We start from the raw sequence: 20,530 nt of genomic DNA on the forward strand, positions 1-20,530 counted from the left end.
TTGAGTATAGTTAATTGTGTAGCTGTCTCAGGAGCTGTGCTTGGTTGAATACTTGGAGAGCAGCAGTGGGTTCTGGCTCATTTGTCTCCTTTGACCCTCTCCTACCCCACCCTAGCCTACAAATACAAATAGTACCTAGGATAGTGCTTAGAACTTAGCTGGTACTAAATAAATGTTTGTTAAACTGAACTGTGGAGAAGGAAATGGCAATCCACTCCAGTACTGTTGCCTGGAGAATTCCGTGGACAGGGGAGCCTGGTGGGCTGCTGTCTATGGGGTCACACAGAGTTGGACACGACTGAAGCAACTTAGCTGCAGCAAACTGAACTGAACTGAGTTGAAATGCAATGTCTGGGCCTACACGGGAGAAAAGAGCAAGCTGGAAGAAAACAGTTTGCTACCATTTGTCATGAAGAAACTGGACTATGTCACTCAGAAGTATTTGAATGAAAGGCATTCCACACCCAAAGCAAGTAGCTGTGGGTGAAAGGTAACAAAAGCACATGTGAGCCTGCTGAGGTCAGGTGGGCACAAATAATACTTTTCAAAATATGGACCTGGTGTCCAGTTTTAGTTTCAAGATCAGAGATCTCTGAGAAGATCTTCATAAACCTGCAACTGGTACACAGCTTTACTTGTGCAAGTTCAAGTGAGCTAAAGAAACTTTTCAACAAACTCTACTGTGAGTGCCTGGTCAGAAGTTCATTAAATTCTTAGGGGTCAAATTTGACAAGAATTATGTCTAGCTTTGTTCTGTGGAAGCCTGAGCAAAGTCATGAAAACCAGATGCAATCAGTGGGATTGCCATGAATCCAGAGGGACTGGCCTAACTGTGATGCAGTGTAAACACACACTTGGGCTTGCATATATACACTCACTCAACCACACACAATTCTCTCAAATACATTCATACACTTTTCTAGTAATTGGTCCAAAGCATTGATAGACTGCTTGAGCAGTGACCATTAATATAGGTATCCAGAAACTGATTTCCGTCTTGTATCACCAGTGCTGAGTGGTTCTCAGTATTTGGCCCCTAAACTAGTGGTTCTTACTTTTACATTCATCTGTCAAAATCTGTGAAATGTTTCAAATGAAAATTCCTGGGCCTTGCACCTTCAGAAATCCTGGCTTAGCAGGTATGGGGCAGAATCTAAGAATCTACATTTGGGAGACAAATCAATAACAGGCTTCCCATAATGAATCACACATTGAATAATGATTTTTTGAAGACTTATGGATACTTTTCAAGGCCTGATAAGTCTACCCTACATTGTAGCATTGAATCAATAAGGCCAATGAGACCTCAGTGGCTTTGGAAACTCACAAAGTCCAGTTGCAACCTGCTTGCCCTTAGCTGGGATGCTCCAGTGTACATCCCTTCCTTTGCATCATAAGAAGGGCTATATATAAGAATGTGTCATCATACACAGTTATACCTGAAATGAACAGAAGCTCACTTTCTTGTTCTAGATGTTCACACCTAGTGTCTCACTATATCTTAGCAGAGCCAGCACTCAAACTAGAATCTTTTGATGGTGCCAAACACAAAGTGTTTCACTGAATCACAGCTGCCCTCACTGAGTGACCAGGAGTCTCATAAAATGCAGTCTCTGTATCAGGTGATATTAAAAACATTAAGCAACCAGTAAAAATATTTTAACAACCAGGTGCAGGTCCCCTCAGAACTGATGCAGACAAGTGCTCCCAGAGCACTCCACTGGCTACCCACTGATAATGTCAAACTACCCCCAAGATGTTATCAAATGGATGGGCCCCCTAATTAGGAGTGGGAGAGAGAATAGAAAATCACCTGCTTTCACCTACCTTCCAGGACAAATGACAGTAAATGGAAAATGATGACAAAAAAAAAAAAAGACTAAAAAATGCAAGTTCACTTTTTTTGAGATAGAGGAGAAGGACTAAATTAGAAGACTGCAATGATGACACCTCTCCCCTCTTCCCCAATGCCTCAGACTCATGGTCTGACAAGTATTACTGTATTTATGAAGATAAAGAGAATATTTTAAATTATGACTGGCCTACAAATTTGTGACAGACTTGCCAGATCTCAGGAATCATTTGGTGTTCACTACTGCGCTTCACCCAAAAACTGGTCAAGGAGAGTTTTATTTCCTTACTATAAAGGATTGCCCTCCTTCTGGCCTTAGATGCAAACACCTGGGATGGGATTGTTGGGAGGTCTCACAAGGTGATTCATTAATCCCAACCACCCTCACAGTTATGCCTGGATCCAGTCCAGGTCAGCTGTCTTTTGACCCTCTGTCAGGGTCTGTAAGAAGCCCTTATGTGAGTGGAGGTGGATTTTCTTTGCAAATTGCAGTTTAGAAAAAGTTCTGGTCAACTACAGGTTTCCTTCTTTTTATTCTTCCATCTCCACATTTCCCAGCTGGTGGACATCTTACTTATTCTATACTCAGTTTTCATACTTAATATTCAATCATTTTAAATTTCACAGCTCATGATCCAAGTTGAACTTTCATCTTTGATAGTTTCAATCTCTCATTTTTTTTTAAACAGCTATTTAAATGTGGAACATTATTGTCCTCAGTGAACCATTTCTGACTTTAAATGATTTCTGATTTAAAATCATGACATTTGAATTTAAAATCCCACATTTAATACAGCAATACCTCATAACCATGCCTGCAAGGTGTTTAAGGTAATTGGAAAATATTTTATTCTGGCTTCACTTCCCTAAAAGCATTCCAACATCACTCACTCAAGGAGCTAAAATAGAAGCTTGATCTTGGAATTAATGGGAGATTAACATGAAATCTTAATTTTAAATGGAAAGAAAGAAAACAATTTAGACCCCAGTGTACATCAAAGGATAATTCTGTCTGGCAATGTACAATGGCTTGGCTGCAGCCTAATCTCTCACCACACCTAATGCTTCCATAGCTACCGCACCAAAGAGGCCACAGCATCTTTAATGCTGTTCCCTCATGCAAGGAACTCTCCCCACCACTGTGGCTGGGGTTTAATTAATTACAGCTATTTACAAACTCATGAGGCTTCCCTGGTGGCTCAGTTGGTAAAGAATCTGCCAGCAATGCAGGAGACCTGGGTTCGATCCCTGGGTTGGGAAAATCCCCTGGAGAAGGGAATGGCAACCCACTCCAGTATCTTGCCTGGAGAATCCCATGGACAGAGGAATCTAGTGGGCTACAGTTCATGGGGTCACAAAGAGCTGGACATGACTGAGCTACTAAACATGCACACTAACTCGCAGAAGCTGGTTACACACCAGCAGAAAATCTCCACCTGCCTAGCAAGCGACCCTCTGCAAGTCACTGATGAACTGCCTTCTGATGGGTGCTATTGGATGCGGCTCAAACCCTGGCAAGGATGCCAACTTCATTCTCTGCCCTGCTAGTAACCTCTGCACTGGGAGTGGCCCCTAAGGCACAGGGGCATTTGGCCAGAGGGATGAGTGAAAGGCCAAGAACAAGGTGGGAGAGAATTCAGAGCCCAGCACTAGCTGCACACAGAGCTCAAAGTGGTGTCAAATGTCAGCACTTTGCAGTGAGGGATTCTTAGGCACATACCTTCTCCTAGGCATGGTCTCATGTGCGTTTTTCTTTTTTTCACTTATTTGAAAATCTTGAACTGCGGAGGAAGGGATTATGTGCTGGAGTGTTTCATTTTCAAATGTTTTTGCACAGGTCTTTTTGCCTCCCACCAACATTTCAATCACCTATAGTAAGTTTCATTAGAAAAAAATTTTCATTTAGAATTTGAATAAACACCACAAAAAGGATTCAGCATGCCTAATTCTGAAAGATTCTGGGTAGAGTAACCATCTTCTATTTAGAGAATGTGTTCTACCAAAATTCTGTCCTTCAAACCTCGAGTCATCCTGCTCATAATTTGAGACTTTGGTAGAGGAATGAAATTTGGGACTTCTTAAAAGCTGAATTTTTATTTCATTAGGATGCAAATATTTTAAGTGTATCTTACTTTATGAACACATTTACTAAAAAGGATACTTCTTCCTCCACTTCCCCTCTTCCTTTTCTTCCTTTTTCTTTTTCTAATAAGTGTGACTAAAATAAAAATTTTAAATGACCCTCAGTAAACTCAATTGATTATCACTTTTTCTCCAGTGCTCTCTACTCTTAAGTTCCCAAATACTAAGCCTCAAGTGGCTTCATCTGAGGCATAGATTGGAATTCCTCTTGGCAACAGAGTAGATACAGTGGAGATCCTTTTTACTGTTATTTCAAAATACCTCTCTGGGCAACTTTCCCCTGGCCTAGGGCTAGGACAATTACTGGGGATACAACGGAGACTCGACCCTCCTCTCTGGGGACAGCCAGTTCCAATGGGATTCCCCTTACCCTGGAAACAGTATTTATTTATTTCTAAGAGGAGTTTTTAGCTTGAACTGATAAATTAAAACATGTTGTTAGTGAGTATTTTCCTGGGTATAGTGTATCCCTCAAAGAATTTTTTTTTTTTCTCAGAAGGAAATGTTAAGCTTTTGATAAATGAAAAATAAACTCTTGTTCTCCTAGATAAATTATTACAATGCGAACTTTCTCTGACTTTAAAAATCTAATAGTAATCTTTGGCTTTGCATGGTAGAATTTCCCTAAACCATTGAATGCATTCCATGTTTCTCAGACTTTGTTTTGGTTAAGGACAAGAAGAGCATCTCCAATGGATGAGTGATTACCTTATCATCCTTTTACTGGCAGCCACGGAGATCTTTAACTCTTTAAGCAGTGGCATTTAAGTCTTGAGAACACCCAGAAGCTTGCCCCAGGCTTTAGACATTCTCAGTTTAAAAAAAAAAAAAAAAGTGGGGAAAAAGGCCAGCTTGGGTATCAACAAAGCAGAAATAGAATAAGCCAGGTAGTTCAGTTCTGATAAGATTGAAGATCTTCTGCAAATCAGGTAAGCTGACCTGCAAACAAGTACCCTTGCTTAGGCAGGGGTGGCCTCTCCTCCTCTGGGATTTGTATCAGGGGCATTCATTCTCCAAGTATACTTAATGGCACGGAAAGTTAGAGATAGGCTCTTTCCCAACTTCTCTGAGCAAGGAGGTTATTCTTTTACTTTTACAAACAGTTTAAGTCACATCTTCTTACCTTTCCTTTGTGCATCCAGGAAAGGTCATCTAAAACTGAGTTGTGGCCGTCTCTAGGCTGTGTCCCCAAAACTGGTAGAATCGATTTTAAGAGGATTTTATCACCAACAGTTTATAGCTCTTGATTGAAATGAAATAATAGACACAAGGAATGCTTGACCTCTGAAATGACACCCAAACCCCTGCCAAAGGAAAGCCCTCTTTAAAAAAAAAAAAGAGGTAGGGGGGAAGATTGTAGGAAAATGCTCTTAAGACCTAGAAGTCAGAATGCAGAAAGCTATTCCTTTATTAAGACTCTGCAAATTGGTCTTGGTTTAAAACCCTTTATAATAAAGCCCATATGTCAAAGTCATGATGTCAAAACCCTTCAAATATACTGGTAAGTTGAAAAGGTGATGGAAAATGAAAGGTTTCATTCAGCTTTTTTGTTTTTGTTTTGTATTTTGCTCAAAATGCTGCCTATTAAATACCTAAATCAAACAATGTATCAGTGTATCTAGTTTTAACTTTAATAAGATAATTCTGAATGTTTTATTTTATGATTTTTTTGTTTTCAAATTAAATGAGCTTTTTATATAATATCAACTACGAAAAGAATTTTCTTAAAAATTAGGAAGTTCATATACCCAGAGTTAAGCAGCACATGGCCTTAAATGGTATAATTATAGTTGATCTTTTTTCTTTTCAGTTTTCAGAATTTTCCAGATTTCTATAATTAATATTTATTACTTTTAAAACAATATAATTTTGTTTGAAGTATAAAAATATTCCAATCATTTTATTCTTGGGTGTTTTAAAAGAGAATTTTTTAAAAACCTTTCATTTTATATTGGAGTATAGCCAGTTACCAACATTGTGATAGTTTCAGGTGGACAGCAAAGGAACTCACCCATGCAAATACATGTATCCATTCTCCCCCAAACTCCCCTCCTATCTAGGCTGCCACATAACACTGAGCAGAGTTTCCTGTGCCATACAGTAGGTCCTTATTGGTTACCCATAGCACTATGTACATGTCAATTCCAAACTCCCTAACTATTCCTTCTGCCCATTCTTCCTTCTTGGCAACTATAAATTCATTCTCCAAGTTTGTGAGTCTGTTTCTGTTTTGTAAATAAATTCATTTATATCATTTCCTTTTAGATTCCACATAATAAAAAAAAAAAATACTTCTATGTCCAGTAAACAAAGAAACTTGAAGATCATGACTCTCTGCGACTGAAACTACACACACACACATGAAAATGCTCAAAAAAAGGTTTGTGCTTAATAACATGAGTTTTTCCCTTTCCTCCCTCTGGCTTTCTAGATTGGTGGGCACAGGACCAGTATACACGTTGTGAATTAAGGCTGGACTTATTGTAGCACCATTTAGAATTTGGAAATCCAAAAAGCTACTCATCTCATCCATTCTTTAACATTCATTTGATTCTGTTTGAAGAGGATAAACTTTTCAGTCATCTCCTCAATTGATGAGTTCTGTGACTTGAAGAAAGTAACTTAGTCCTTATAAATATCACTTTCTTCTACTCTAAAAAGAAAAGTTAATAATAATAATATGCAAAGGGTTACTGAAAGAACAAATGATTATTAGTACAAGCACATTTTAATGGTTCTCTAATGGTTATAACATTACTGATATATAATTTTTGCTAAAGAACTTAGCAAATCTTATGATGTTTTATGATGTTTATATTTTTAAATGAGAAAATTTTGAACCTCTTTTCTGTCCCTTGCTCATCTCTGGGTTGAGTTTCTCCATGGGTTGCTTTTTCCGCTTCTTCTCATTTTCCACCCTTTGCTGCCCTTTCTCCTCCTTCAGTTAGGGTCATCTGCTTGAACTGAGCTGTCTGCCTAATCCTGGGAGCTTGTATGAAAAAGAGCCCAGTGGGACGAGACAGGTCCTACGTGGACCAGAGAAGCTCCTTAGAGATCAGAGAATGTCAGCACTGAAAGGTCGAGACCTACAGCCTCTCTAAACAGAGGAGGGAATTAAGGTCGAGTGTGGAGTGACTTGTTCAAGGTCACAGCACCAGTTTGGGCAGAGTGAAAGTTAAAACCTAGGACTAGTCTTGCAGTTTAAACCTATAAGTTGGATGGAAGCTGCTGAAAGCAGCAAACACAGAAGTATATAAGGAAGCATGAAGACATCTAATGCATGAAGCAGGCTGGATTTTTCTAGGAACATATTCCTGACTTTTTAACAATTCCCTCATCTCAGAGCTATAAGCACAGAAAAGTGTTTCTCTACTGTAGAAAAAGATCTGGCAATACCAGGGCTTCCCTGGTGGCTCAGAGGTTAAAGTGTCTGCCTGGAATGCGGGAGACCTGGGTTCGATCCCTGGGCCAGGAAGATCCCCTGGAGAAGGAAATGGCAACCCACTCCAGTACTCTTGCCTGGAGAATCCCATGGAGGGAGGAGCCTGGTAGGCTACAGTCCATGGGGTGGCAAAGAGTCGGACACGACTGAGCGACTTCACTCACTGTAGAAAAACAGCGCTGATTCAGCAAGGAGAAACAGAGGCTGACCTGCAGTCTCAGAGTTGCAGTGGGCAGAGGCGATGTGGCCATAGGGCTGCCAAGGGGGCCACAGTTTCAGCTGGTTATTGCCATGGAGGAGTTCATCCCTGGTATTGTCAGATCTTCTGAACTGAGAGAAGTGAAAAACTTAAAGATTTTATGTGAAATTTCTCAGTTTAAAAATGTTGATGCAACTGTTTCAAAATACTATTTAAACCAGACAAAATATGTCAGAAGTTTGCAACCCTTGATGTAGAAAGTGAGAACAGGGCAGAGTTGCCTCATAATCTTAGAGTGAAGGTAAATGTTATGAGATTCTTGAATGAAGAGGGAAGGGTGACTATCTACCCCTGCTGATAGTTGATCTCAGAGTTAAATAGCATCAATAGCATCAATATATACAATCAGTATGGGATGTACTGGGGCACTGGGCATTCTTGGCAACTGCTCTTTCTGTGCTTTTCATATCCTGCATGGCTTTCTCTCCCCTCTTTTACATTGAAACAAGATGTAAATGGTTAGATCCTTGGCTTAAAACTAATTTACAAACTCTCCCTAATCGCTGGTAGAAAGCTGTGGCAGGGACTTGGGATCTACTTGTGGAAACTGGAGAGTAACACATAAGTCCCTAAAATGTGTGAGCCTGTGCTCCAATGACTTTAGAAGGGCCTCCATCTTGCCACGTACAAGAATCTGGCTCTGTCTCCTCCACCTCTCATCCTCATTTAGAAAAAAGGAAGCCATCTCACAGCATTTATGTGTTCATTCTGTATACCTGAAAATTGGCAAAGACCCTCACCACTGCATTCCTTTTTAAGTCAACTTATAAGAAAAGGTGAGACTTCCCTGGTGGTGTGGTGGCTAAGACTCCAAGTTCCCAATGCAGGGGGCCAGGTTCAATCCCTGGTCAGGGAACTAGATCCAAATTGCCACAACTAAGACCCAGTGCAGCCAGATAAGAAAATAATATTTTTTGAAAAAGAAAAGTTTTTGTTTTTTTTTAAATGAGGGCAGTGAAGTTTCAGCTTGGCAACCTAGGAATGATTAGCAAATTTATAGATGTAGTGCTACATAGTTCTTTACATAGTCCTTACATGTTACTATTTTCTCCAAATTTTCTGCAGTGATTACTTATATTTTTTAATAATCCAGAAGGGGACAGTTTAGGAAAAAATTTTTTTGCCAAAGGATGAATTAAACTATATGTCTATTTTAAGAGACAAGTCAGAAGAGAGAAAACAAGGCAGCAATGATGAGGATTCTCAGGGTTTCAGAGAGCATAGATTTCCTAGCACTGTCTGCCCTCTATTTTCCTCCTGTTTATTTCTCTGGTCCCTGCCTCCCCCTCAATCATACATCAGCAATGATACTGCACTTCTGGGGTTCAGAGGGCAGGCATTTGGAGACATTATTAGAACTGCTCTGTAATCAAACATGGCCAAATTGTGATCGTTAAAGATTTACATAACAATTAGAGTGGGCTTTTTGGTGGGGTGGGGGGCGAGGAAAGAAAGCAGCTCAACTTGGGATGAGAATGAAGAAAGAAATCTCTATGAAGGCTTGATGAATGTGTTCCCTGCTGATTACAACCTGATCATATTTACTGAGGAAGAGTCCAGAAAACTGCAGGTGCTGTCCAAACTCTTAGCCGTTGTCTGTGAACTTTATCCTGCTGAAAAAGTTATGTTGGTATCCAGCTATACACAAACCTTGGATATTTTACAAGAAGTATGCAAGTGTCATGGATATGCTTATACAGGACTTGATGGACAGACCCCCAGTTTCTCAAAGGCAGCAAATTGTTGATGGCTTTAATAGTAAATACCTGTCTGATCTTATTTTTTTGTTAAGTTCAAAAGCTGATGGTGTGGGACTTAACCTTATTGGAAAGTGAAGTTGCTCAGTCGTGTCCAACTCTTTGCAACCCCATGGACTGTGGCCCACCAGGAACCTACGTCCATGGGATTTTTTAAGCAAGAGTACTGGAGTGGGTTTTCATTTCCTTCTCCAGGGGAGCTTCCTGACTCAGGGATCAAACCTGGGTCTCCTGCATTCTAGGCAGACGCTCTACCATCTGAGCCACCAGGGAGGATCTCACTTAATTCTCTATGACATTGATTGGAATCCAGCTACTGATATCCAGGCAATGTCTAGAGTGTGGAGAGATGGTCAGAAGCACCCTGTACATATTTCCAGGCTCCTCCTAACAGGCACAATAGAGGAAAAGATCTATCAAAGACAGATCAGTAAACAAGGTCTTTCTGGGGCAGTTATAGACTTATCCAAGACATCTGATTATATTCAGTTTTCAGTGGAAGAACTTAAAAATTTGTTCACATTGCATGAAAGTTCACATTGCATTACTCATGACCTGCTTGGCTGTGAATATCCAGGAGAAAATCATACAGGTGACTTATTGGAAAAACTCCCTGAGTCTAGAAATTGTCAGCTTGGTCCACATCAACAGAAGTCTAACTCCCTGAAGCCTCTCTCCATGTCACAACTGAAGCAGTGGAAACACTTTCCTGGAGATCATTTAAATCTTACAGATCCTTTTCTTGAAAGAATAAGAGAAAATGTATCATTGTTTTTTCAAAATATAACCAAACTATTGCTATATAATGAAATATTGCTTTATGACATTATTTTGCTTCCCCCTTTAAAAAGTTAATCTAGTAAGTAATTTGGGGAAACAAATAGAATTATTTTAATTACAATAATATATTTTGTTGCATGCTATATTGTAGTTTTGATACACTAGTCAAAATTGACTTCTTTAATGTTTTGTATATGTTCCTAAATATTGAAACATTAAAGACATACTTCTATCATCCTATTAAAAAAAAAAAAAGAGTCAAATAACTAACAGATAGATTAAGAAGCTACCAGTGAAAATGGATAGAGCTTCAGCTCAGGAGTCAACAAATCTGAGGTTTAATTCCTGTTTTTCCACTTAACCTTAATTTCTGGGCACTCAGTCTTTTCTTCTGTCAAATGGGGATGAGCATACCAATGTTTCAGAGTAATTGTAAAGATTAATGACAAGTTATGTGACACATGACAAGTTCTGAATAAATGTAATCATGGTGGGACAGTGATTTTGTTTAATGTACTACTCAACATCAGATTCATTTTGGCAAGCCCTGATAAACATTTGAATTCACGTGTGTTCATGAGAACAAACCATCTTGATGTAAATAGATAGCTCTAAAGTTTGTCTCTGTTTCTCCTGCCAAAGTGTCTCAGCAGAGCACTACAAAACCATATTGGGTGGTTTGGGGACCTGTACAAATTCTGGGACAAAATTTTAGTTTTTCTCTTGTGTGGGGTACTATGCCATTTCTAAAGAATCTATGGTTGAATTTACAGAGTCATTTGTAATTTTAGTAAATTTAGTTGCTCTTACATCTTCAAATTTAAAAGTTATAATCATTTTGGTTTTTTTCCAGAATTCTATAGAACAAGAGCAATCGTTTTTGAACAAACTTGAAAATTGTATTAAAGATTGTGACACTTTTAATAATGCTTTGCACAAACCCAATAAATACTTACGTATTATTAGATGCCCACCCAACCTCCTTAAACAATGGCCACACTACAGAATCTAATGGAAAAGTGCCTTTTGTGAAGTTTCTTCCACACTGTAGAATTAAGGCATTAAAAGATGCCAACAGCTTCAGAACTAATTTCATAAACTACTTAAGCATTTCCATAGCCTGTTTGCTGCTATTTTTCTTAACAGCATTTAAATTAAAACTTACTATGCCAGCTTAATGAGTTTTTCTTTTTTCTTTTTCTTTCTTTTCTTTTTTTTTAAAGAAATGCTGTTTAGACTAATAGCATGTTTAGATTTATGCACTCATCTCCCTCCAGCCCACCACCACTGTCTATTCTGCCTGCCTGGACCATTGCAGTTGGCTCCTATCTGGCTTTCCTGTCTCTCACACTCTGCTCTTGCATACTGCAGTCTTTGTAAAATATCAATCTACTCTGAGCCTGTGACCTACTAGATAACAAGAGCTATTGAGCACTCACTGTGCCTAGCATTGTGTTCAGCACTTTACATTCATCATTATCTCATTTAATCCTTGAAACAATCCCATGAGATAATCTCCATTTTGTAAAAAAGCAAAGGGAGGGCTCAGAGAGGTTAAGTAAATTGTGCAAGTAAATTGTAGATTACATCTTGGATTTCATTCATCCACTTAATTACACACACTCCTCCCTGACTACAGCCGTGGCAACATAACAGCAGAATGCAGTGTGGTGACACCTTAGTCACATGCTATCTTCATGTCTGGGATGCCCTCACCCACTTGGTACTCAAATGGGGTCTCAGCACTGCGAAGCCCTAACAGATATCCCTCCACCTCCCAACTTAGTCCCAGAGGCACACCTTCCAGCATGCTGCTTTGCCATCCTTAGTTTATCTGTCTCTCTCTCATCAAATGTCGTGAGGGCTGGGAGTTAATCATACTGTGTTTGTATTCATTTACACATAGCCTGGGAAGTAGTAGAAACTCAGTAAGTGTTTGTAAAATAAATGCTGAGATTCTCAAGAGTGTCTTACTGATCTTTATATCCCCTCAAACCAAGCTGCAAAACCAGGAGGTCAACCTGGATGGGACAGATTGATTGAGAGGCAGTCTGATGGGCTACAGAAGTGGAGTGTCATAAGCCATGGGCAGAGAGTAGACAGCAATGCCAAAACTGGGGATAGAGAAACCCAGTTAGGGGCCAGCTGGACAAAGAGGGGGATGGCTATGGAGCAAGTAGAGATGGTAGAGTGTATTAGGGTTCTCTCGAGAAACAGAACCAAATACAAAAAGGAATTTATTAAAAGGAATTATGGCTCACACTGTTACAGAAGCTATAAGTCCCAAGATCTATTCAGAACGCTGGAGACCTAGGAGAGCCCATGATGTAGTTCAGTCTGAGTGGCAGCATGCTTAAGACACAGGAAGAGCCAACGTTTCCATTTGAGGGGGGATCCTGGGTTTTTTCCCCTGCCTTTGGACTCAAAGACACTCAGGCAGGAGGAATTTCCTCTTACTCTCAGGAAATTCAGCCTTTTTGTTCTACTCAGGCCTTGAACTGATTAGATGGGGCCCGCCTGCCTTGAGGAGGGCAATCTGCTTAATTCATTCTACCAATTCAAATGTCATGCAGAAACACCCTCACAGACAAACTAAGGATACTGTCTGACCAAATGTCCGGGCACCTTGTGGCCCTGTCAGGTTGACACATAAAATTAACCAGGTGGTGAATAGGTTGGAGTAGAGTTCTCCCAGGAAGACCTCGTGGGCACAGGTTTCCATCAGAGTCCCTCTTTTATCTGCATAGTTCTTAAAGTGTCCCTTCCCAACAGTCAACAGCCTGAGGAACCTATTACTTCTCACCACTCTGCCCTCAAACCTGTTCCTTCTGTGCACTTCTCTCCTCAAATTTCCAGCCACACAGGCCTTATTTTGGAGTCATCCTTAATTCATCCTGTCCTTGGTACAAACATTTAAAGTTGCCAAGACCTTTCAGCTCTTCTCGTACAATACTTCCCGCATGCCTCATCTTCCTTCACTGTTGCTGCTTTCCTACTGTAGAATGACGAATACTCAGTTTTTTAAATGGGAAGAATTGGGTGAGGCGGGTCACAGTCTGGTGGCGAAGGAGATTTGGAAGACTAGTTTTGAAGCTGCCTTCACGGGATAAAATGAAATTTTCTTTAGGTTGTATGTTATACAATCATACGGCAAAGTTTTATACAAGGTATGCTTTATAATAATTGAGGAAGTGTTCATCGTATATACTAAAATTTTGTGGTGGAGATTATGATGGGGAGACCCTATTTTATATAGCAACTATTAGAATTGTTTCTTAAACAGTTTCTTTCACTCCAAGCACTTTCTCTTTTGTTACTGGATAAATCTTCCTAAAGCACAGCTTCAATACTATTACTACTCAAAAACCTTCACTGGCTCCCCACTGCCTATTAAATAAGCAACAGTCTGTAAATGGACTCTGTGGCCCTTCAAAATATGGATTCCACTCATTTTTTCTGACTATGTATCCTATGAATCACCATTGCTTCTTGTGCCAACCAGGAATGCATTTGGATACAAATATCAAGTATATCCAGTGTATGCTGGCTTAAACAAATAGAGAACTATTTTTCTCATTTAAGAAATTAATAGGTCTGCAGTCAGGGCTAGTGCAAGTATTCAACAATGGATGCAAACTCCTTCTGTTTCTCTGTTCCATCATACAAGCATACGGCTTTGACCTTGAGGTTTCCCTGGTGGCTCAGACGGTAAAGAGTCTGCCTGCAATGAGGGAGACCCAGGTTTGATCCCTAGGTCTGGAAGATCCCCTGGAGAAGGAAATGGCAACTCACTCCAGTATTCTTGCCTGGAAAATCCCATGGACGGAGGAGCCTGGTGGGCTATAGTGCATAGGGTCCCAAAGAGTCGGACACGACTGAGTGACTTTCACTTTCATAACCTCAAGATGTACTTCCAGGCATCTCACCTACATTCCAAGTAGGAGAAAGAAGAGACAGCAAAGGGCAAAAGTTGAAGGAAGGTGCATGCTAATTTAACCTGTCCTGTTTTTATGGATAAAGTGAACACTTTGCTAGAATGCTAACCTAGCAATCTTCTGCTTATGACTCAATGATCAGAAGAGTGTCACACGGTGGAAGGTGACTGGGGGAGGCAGAATTGTAGATGGAGGTGGGCCAGCCAGTCAGTAGTACCTGCCACACACACACCTACTCTAATTAGGTGGCTCACTCACCTTACTCCACATCTGCCTTCACATCATTTCCTCTGCCTTCAATATTTGCCCTGCCCCCTGTTTGTTGAAGGCCTTTCATTTTTTCCTTTCAAGTCTAGATGAAATACTGCTTTCCCCAAGTTGTCTTCCTGATCTCCCTCAAACCTCTCTGATAAAGTTTCTCCTTCTGAGATCAACCACTGTTTGATTTTCTGTTGTACCTGGAATACTCACACTGTACTCTGATTAGTTAGATGTGTTTCATCTCCCTGTCTATATTTTGAAGTCCAAGAGAACAGGGAACATGCCCCATTCATCTTTGTATTTCTAAGGCAACTCAGCACAGAGTAGGTATTCAATAAGTATTGGATGAATGCACACATCTTCTGCCATATTCCATTCTGAACAGACAAGTGTGGCACCCACACTGTGTCTGTAATGGTCCCTCTCATCCAAGTTAAAGGAGAACATGTGCAGTCCTCTGTGAGTACTGGCTGCTGTCCTGTGTCCTCAGCCAAAGCAAGGACATCTGTGGTGGTAACATGACTATCTACCCATGCTTCTTATGTCCCTTTGGTCAAATGTGCAGCTGTTCCCTGGGTGGGAAAGTAAGAGAACAGTAAAAATCAGACAAAATAACAGCACTTTTAACAGGAGTCTTGTGAGTGTATTAGGCATAAATGAAGAACTTTGTGCTACAATATAAGCAATAATAATATTAATACCAACTAATACCATTTATTAAATTCCTTATGCCAAGTACAGAATTTTGTATGCATTGTCCCTTGGATTCCTCATAAGAACATACTCATTTATTAAATAAGGAAACCAAGTTGCAGAAAGATTAGGCAATTTGCCCAGGGTTACAAAGCTTCTAGATGGCAAAGCTGGAGAGACACTCATTTCTTAGTACAAGCCTGTGAAGGGAAAAGCTGCAACCCAGAGAAGTCAAGTGACCTGCCCAAGGCTGTGCAGTGTAGTGGTTAAGAGGATGGGCTCTAGAGTTAGACTTCCTGGGTGGGAATCCTCATGTGACCTGGGGCAAATTGTTGAAAGTTTCTATGCCTCAGTTTCCTCATCTGTAAAACAGGGGTTCCAGTTGCTTCATAGGTTCTTATGAAAACAAAATGAGTAAGTATACTTATTGAGACTGGCCTATCACCTGATCCAAACTAAGTATTTGGTAGCTTAGCCAGGGCAGGGCTGCCACTAGCCTGTGTGATACAGTGGCCTGAGGACAGCTTGCCTGGTGTATGAGTGGAGGAAAGTTGGACATTCGGATATATTTTGGTCCTTCTGGAGAAAAGAAATGAATACTGCTTTCTGGCTGTCCGTGGTAGGAGTCCTGCTTCTCCTCCAAAAGGGACTCCTAGGTTTACTGACCCCGTGCTTCAGAAAGTCACATCTTTTGAACAGAATAATGGTGCTGTCTGGATTTCTGTCCACTGCCAGCTTTAATTGACCCAGAGGATTAGTAGGCTTCTGGCTCTGAAATGGTTTGGGGGAAGGACCTTCATTTGGTATGCACTAAGCTCTGTGGAGTTACCTTTGATATTTCCTCAGTAAATGCAATTTTGTTTTGTTTAAGGTGCTTTCCTTATCTTGGTAACTAGCCTCCAAAGATGGTCCTGCAATGAGCCATGCCTCTTGGTATTCACACTTTTGTGTAGGCCCCTCCCTCAATCAATCTAGGCAGTCTTTATGTATGGTAGATAGATACGATATAATATGGTAGACACGATATGATAGAATATGGTAGTAGTGACATTTATAATTTCTGAGACTAGGTCATAGTAAGTCTAGTAGCCTCTGCCTTGGGTTCTTTGAAAGCATGCTCTGGAAGAAGCCAGCTGCTGTGTAAGAAGTTCAGCTACTACGAGACCAGTCTGCTGTAATAAAGCCATGCTATCCATGCTGAGAGGCTACATGGAGACAAAGCCCCCCAGTAATTCCAGCCTTCCAGGTGAGGTGTCAGATATGTAGGAAAGAAGCCATCTTCGACATCCTGTCCGGCTGAGCCCCCAGATATCTGTAGCCCCATCCACCATCTGACTGCAGCTGCACAAAACCCAAGCAAGAGCCCAGTGAACCTATAGAACTACAAGAGATGACAGTACAAGGTTATTTTAAGCCACACTGTTTTGGGATCACTAAGAAGCACTAGATAACTGAAACACTCATGATTCCCTAAAGCTGCTGGTACAGTTAAGACACACTCAGATCCAATCCACAGATGAAGGTGGTAAGCTGCTTCTTTATATTAAATTAGATTTTGTGGCAAATATACAAATCTGGACCAAAGTCTACATGCAAAACTTTTGTAATTCTTTCCATTTTTCCTTAATAGGAGAAATACTATTTTAACACCATCTATTACATGTTTGTCTATCTGACTGTCACTTGCCTTCCCCTTTTCAATATATGCTCCAAGATGGCAATGATTTCATATGTTTTATTATCCTTTGTATCCTCATTCCTGGTTACAGTACTTGATTTATACTAGGTCTACAGTAAGTATTTGTTGAATTAATAAACACTTGAGGAGAGAGAAGATGAATGTATCACAGATGAAGCTAATATGTTATAAAATGTTCATGTAATAAATATATTCAGCCTACAGAAAACATCTCACATTGGCTTCAAGAATAAAATATGACATATGAAGATATTAATGATATGTTAAGTAAAAAGGCTAGGTTTTTAAAACCAGTTTTCAAAGCAATAAGAACAAGCATAATTCCATTTTTAAAAAACCTTATTTTTTGCAACTCTTTCTGTATATTTGCAGAAAGAGTCCAAAAGCGTTTTTGTCAAACTAATGACAATATTATCTGTGGGTAAAAAGTTCAGAAGGGAATTTTGTTTTTTTCTTAGCGCCTTTCACATGCATTCTAAAATGTTTAAAATAAAATTGTATAGTTTTATAATCAGGAAAAATGTTATTTAATACAACTAACTTGGAGCATTGATATACCTCTTTTTCTTGTATTTTTCTGTATTTCCTGAGACCATAAAATCAAAGTCTTTCAATTCCTTCTCAAACAGTTATATATGTTTCATGTATATTTGTTCCATCCAACCTCCAGTAGAGTCAAAATACAGCACTTCTGCCTACATGAATAACAGCAACAACAAAAGTAGAAATAATCTGTTTATAGCTCAAGTGAATTCCTAGAAGAGTTTCTGCTGTTCAGATCACTGAGGGATTGCTTGCAGAATCATGAACACTGATAAGATGGAGCATTCCTTGGCTATAATCCGAGTTTCTCAAATAGAGCAGCAAATACTACATTTATAATTATGTGGAAGCAAACTTTCTAACCCCTTGTGAAAGTAGCAAATGGCAGCAAATTCTTGCTTGCTTATATAGTTCAAAACTCATTAGAGAATGAAGGGGAAAATGCTTGCCTTTAAGCTAGAGAAACTCCATTGCAGACGTGATACACATGGGGAAGGAGCAGCACCCTGGCCACGTCCACATTCTGAATGTTTTCCTAGTAGCACCACCAGTGGCTGCACCTTCCCTTCTATGATTTACAATGAAGAACATATGCAGTTTATGCAAAACTGTCTTTTCCTGCATTACAAATGGTACTAGAGACCAGATATGCTCATGGCAATGAATGGTAGGAATTGCAGCTCCTTCCCAGAAGTAGTATGTCTTAAGGTGACTCCTGCTGGTTCTTTGCACTAGTAATAAAGAATCCACCTGCCAGTGTAGGAGACAGAGACGTAAGAGATGCAGTTTTGATCCCTGGGTCAGGAAGATCCCCTTGGAGGAGGGCACAGCAACCCACTCCACTGCTCTTGCCTGGAGAATCTCATGGACAGAGGAGCCTGGTGGGCTATAGTCCATAGAGTCTCAAAGAGTCCAACATGACTGAAGCGACTTAGCATGGCATGGCTGGTTCTTTAAATGCTCCATCTTTGGACAGTAAGCATTGTTTAATGGGGAAAATGTGGTGATTAGCCTCATTGATGACCAGACACAGAATCTATATATCATAAAGGCTCTTCAAACCTGACTTTCCTCCTAGATTTTCTATCTGCATGGATGGCTACAAGCAATAGAATCTTCCTTACCTCCTCATTCTGTGTCTCCCTCACCTAGAAGTTAGTGTCAGCTAACCCTCAGACAAGTCCTCAGTCTCTAGTTTGTCTCTTGTTTCAGTGTTCTGACTAGGGTTCAGTTCAGTTCAGCTCAGTCTTGTCCGACTCTTTGCGACCCCATGGACTGCAGCATGCCAGGCCTCCCTGTCCATCACCAACTCCCAGAGCTTACTCAAACTCATGTCCATTGAGTCAGTGATGCCATACAACTATCTCATCCTCTGTTGTCCCCTTCTCCTCCTGCCTTCAATCTTTCCCAGCATCAGGGTCTTTTCAAATGAGTCAGTTCTTCACATCAGGTGACAAAGTATTGGAGTTTCAGCTTCAGCATCAGCCCTTCCAATGAATATTAGGACTGATTGCCTTTAGGATGGACTGGTTAGATCTCCTTGCAGTCCAAGGGACTCTCAAGAGTCTTCTCCAACACCACAGTTCAAAAGCATCAATTCTTTGGTGCTCAGCTTTCTTTATAGTCCATCTCTCACATCCATACACGACTACTGGAAAAACCATAGCTTTGACTTGTTGGCAAGTAATGTCTCTACTTTTTAATATGCTCTCTAGGTTGGTCATAACTTTTCTTCTGAGGAGCAAATGTCTTTTAATTTCATGGCTGCAGTCACCATCTGCACTGATTTTGGAGCCCTCCCGCCCCAAATAAAGTCTCTCACTGTTTCCATTGTTTCCCCATCTATCTGCCATGAAGTGATGGGACCAGATGCCATGATCTGTTTTATGAATGTTGAGCTTTAAGCCAACTTTTTCACTCTCCTTTTTCACTTTCATCAAGAGGCTGTTTAGTTCTTCTTTGCTTTCTGTCATAAGGGTGGTGTCATCTGCATATCTTGATTCCAGCTTGTGTTTCAACCAGCCCAGAGTTTCTCATGATGTACTCTGCATATAAGTGAAATAAGCAGCATGACAATATACAGCCTTGATGTACTCCTTTCCCTATTTGGAACCAGTCTGTTGTTCCATGTCCAGTTCTAACTGTTGCTTCCTGACCTGCATACAGATTTCTCAAAGAGTCAGGTCAGGTGGTCTGGTATGCCTGTTTCTTTAAGAATTTTCCACAGTTTGAACCAGGGTTCAGGATCTCATCATCTCTTACCAAGACTAATGCACCAAATTCCCAATTCCACTCCTAACAGATACTTTCTGTACATCTTTCCCACCAGATTAGGGAGTGTTCTTTAAAGATTGAGAACAAGTTCTATAGGCCTTTAAATTTCCCAAAGATCATTGTTCCTAATAGGTGCTCAATAAATGATTCTTGCTCCCTGGTTTGCTTGCTTGGCATGGAAAATCACTGGGACTGAGAAACTGAAGACCTGGGTTATGGCCCTCTATATGAATTACCTATGACTGCCTCACAGATCCCAATGACTTAAGGTAACAACAGTCATTGATTATTTCTCACATTTCCTGTGGATGAAGAATTTGAATAGGGCATAGTGTGGGTACTTATTTTTCCTAAGATGCAACTAACATCTGCAGCCTTAGTTGGGGAGACTTGAAAGTTGGGGGTAATGAATAGCTGGGGACTGGAATCATCTGGAGGTCTCTTTATTTACATGGGTGGTGGTCATCTGAGGCCACTGCTGGTTACCAGCCAGAATATCTGTACGGCATGGCCTCTCTATGTTGCCTCTTTGCTTGGGTCACCTCATAGCATGGCAGTGGCAATTGGCTTCTCAAAGCAAGTGATCCAGGACAACCAGCTGGAAGCAGTGTTACTTTCATAGCCTAGTCTTGAAAGGCACATAGCTCAGTTCTGCTGTAGTCATGCGCTTACCCAGTGTGACAGGCAGAATAATAACCCCCTAAAGATATCCATGTCCTCATCCCCAAACCTGTGACTATGTTACCTTACCTGGCAAAAGGGATTTTGCAGATGTGATTAAGTTAAGGACCTTGAGATGAGGAGATTATCCTGGATTATCTGGGTGGGCCCAGTGTAATCACAAGTGTCCTTATAAACAAGGAGGCAGAAGGGTCAGAGCCAGAGAAGGAAAT

The 20,530-nt window shown here is 40.4% G+C and overlaps 1 protein-coding gene and 1 non-coding gene across 2 annotated transcripts in view; one reads left to right on the plus strand and one right to left on the minus strand.

Moving 5' to 3' along the window:
- BMP4 (bone morphogenetic protein 4) overlaps positions 1-20,530 on the plus strand; it is a 225,950-nt gene that overhangs the window by 184,830 nt on the left and 20,590 nt on the right. The window lies entirely within an intron of this gene.
- TRNAS-AGA (transfer RNA serine (anticodon AGA)) lies at positions 9,653-9,725 on the minus strand. Its single transcript has one exon. It is a non-coding gene; the product is annotated as a tRNA-Ser (tRNA).

This window comes from Bos grunniens, chromosome 10 (assembly GCF_055505025.1).
Source record: "Bos grunniens cultivar Pamir isolate PY7600 chromosome 10, Bosgru_T2T1.0, whole genome shotgun sequence".
NCBI lineage: Eukaryota > Metazoa > Chordata > Mammalia > Artiodactyla > Bovidae > Bos > Bos grunniens.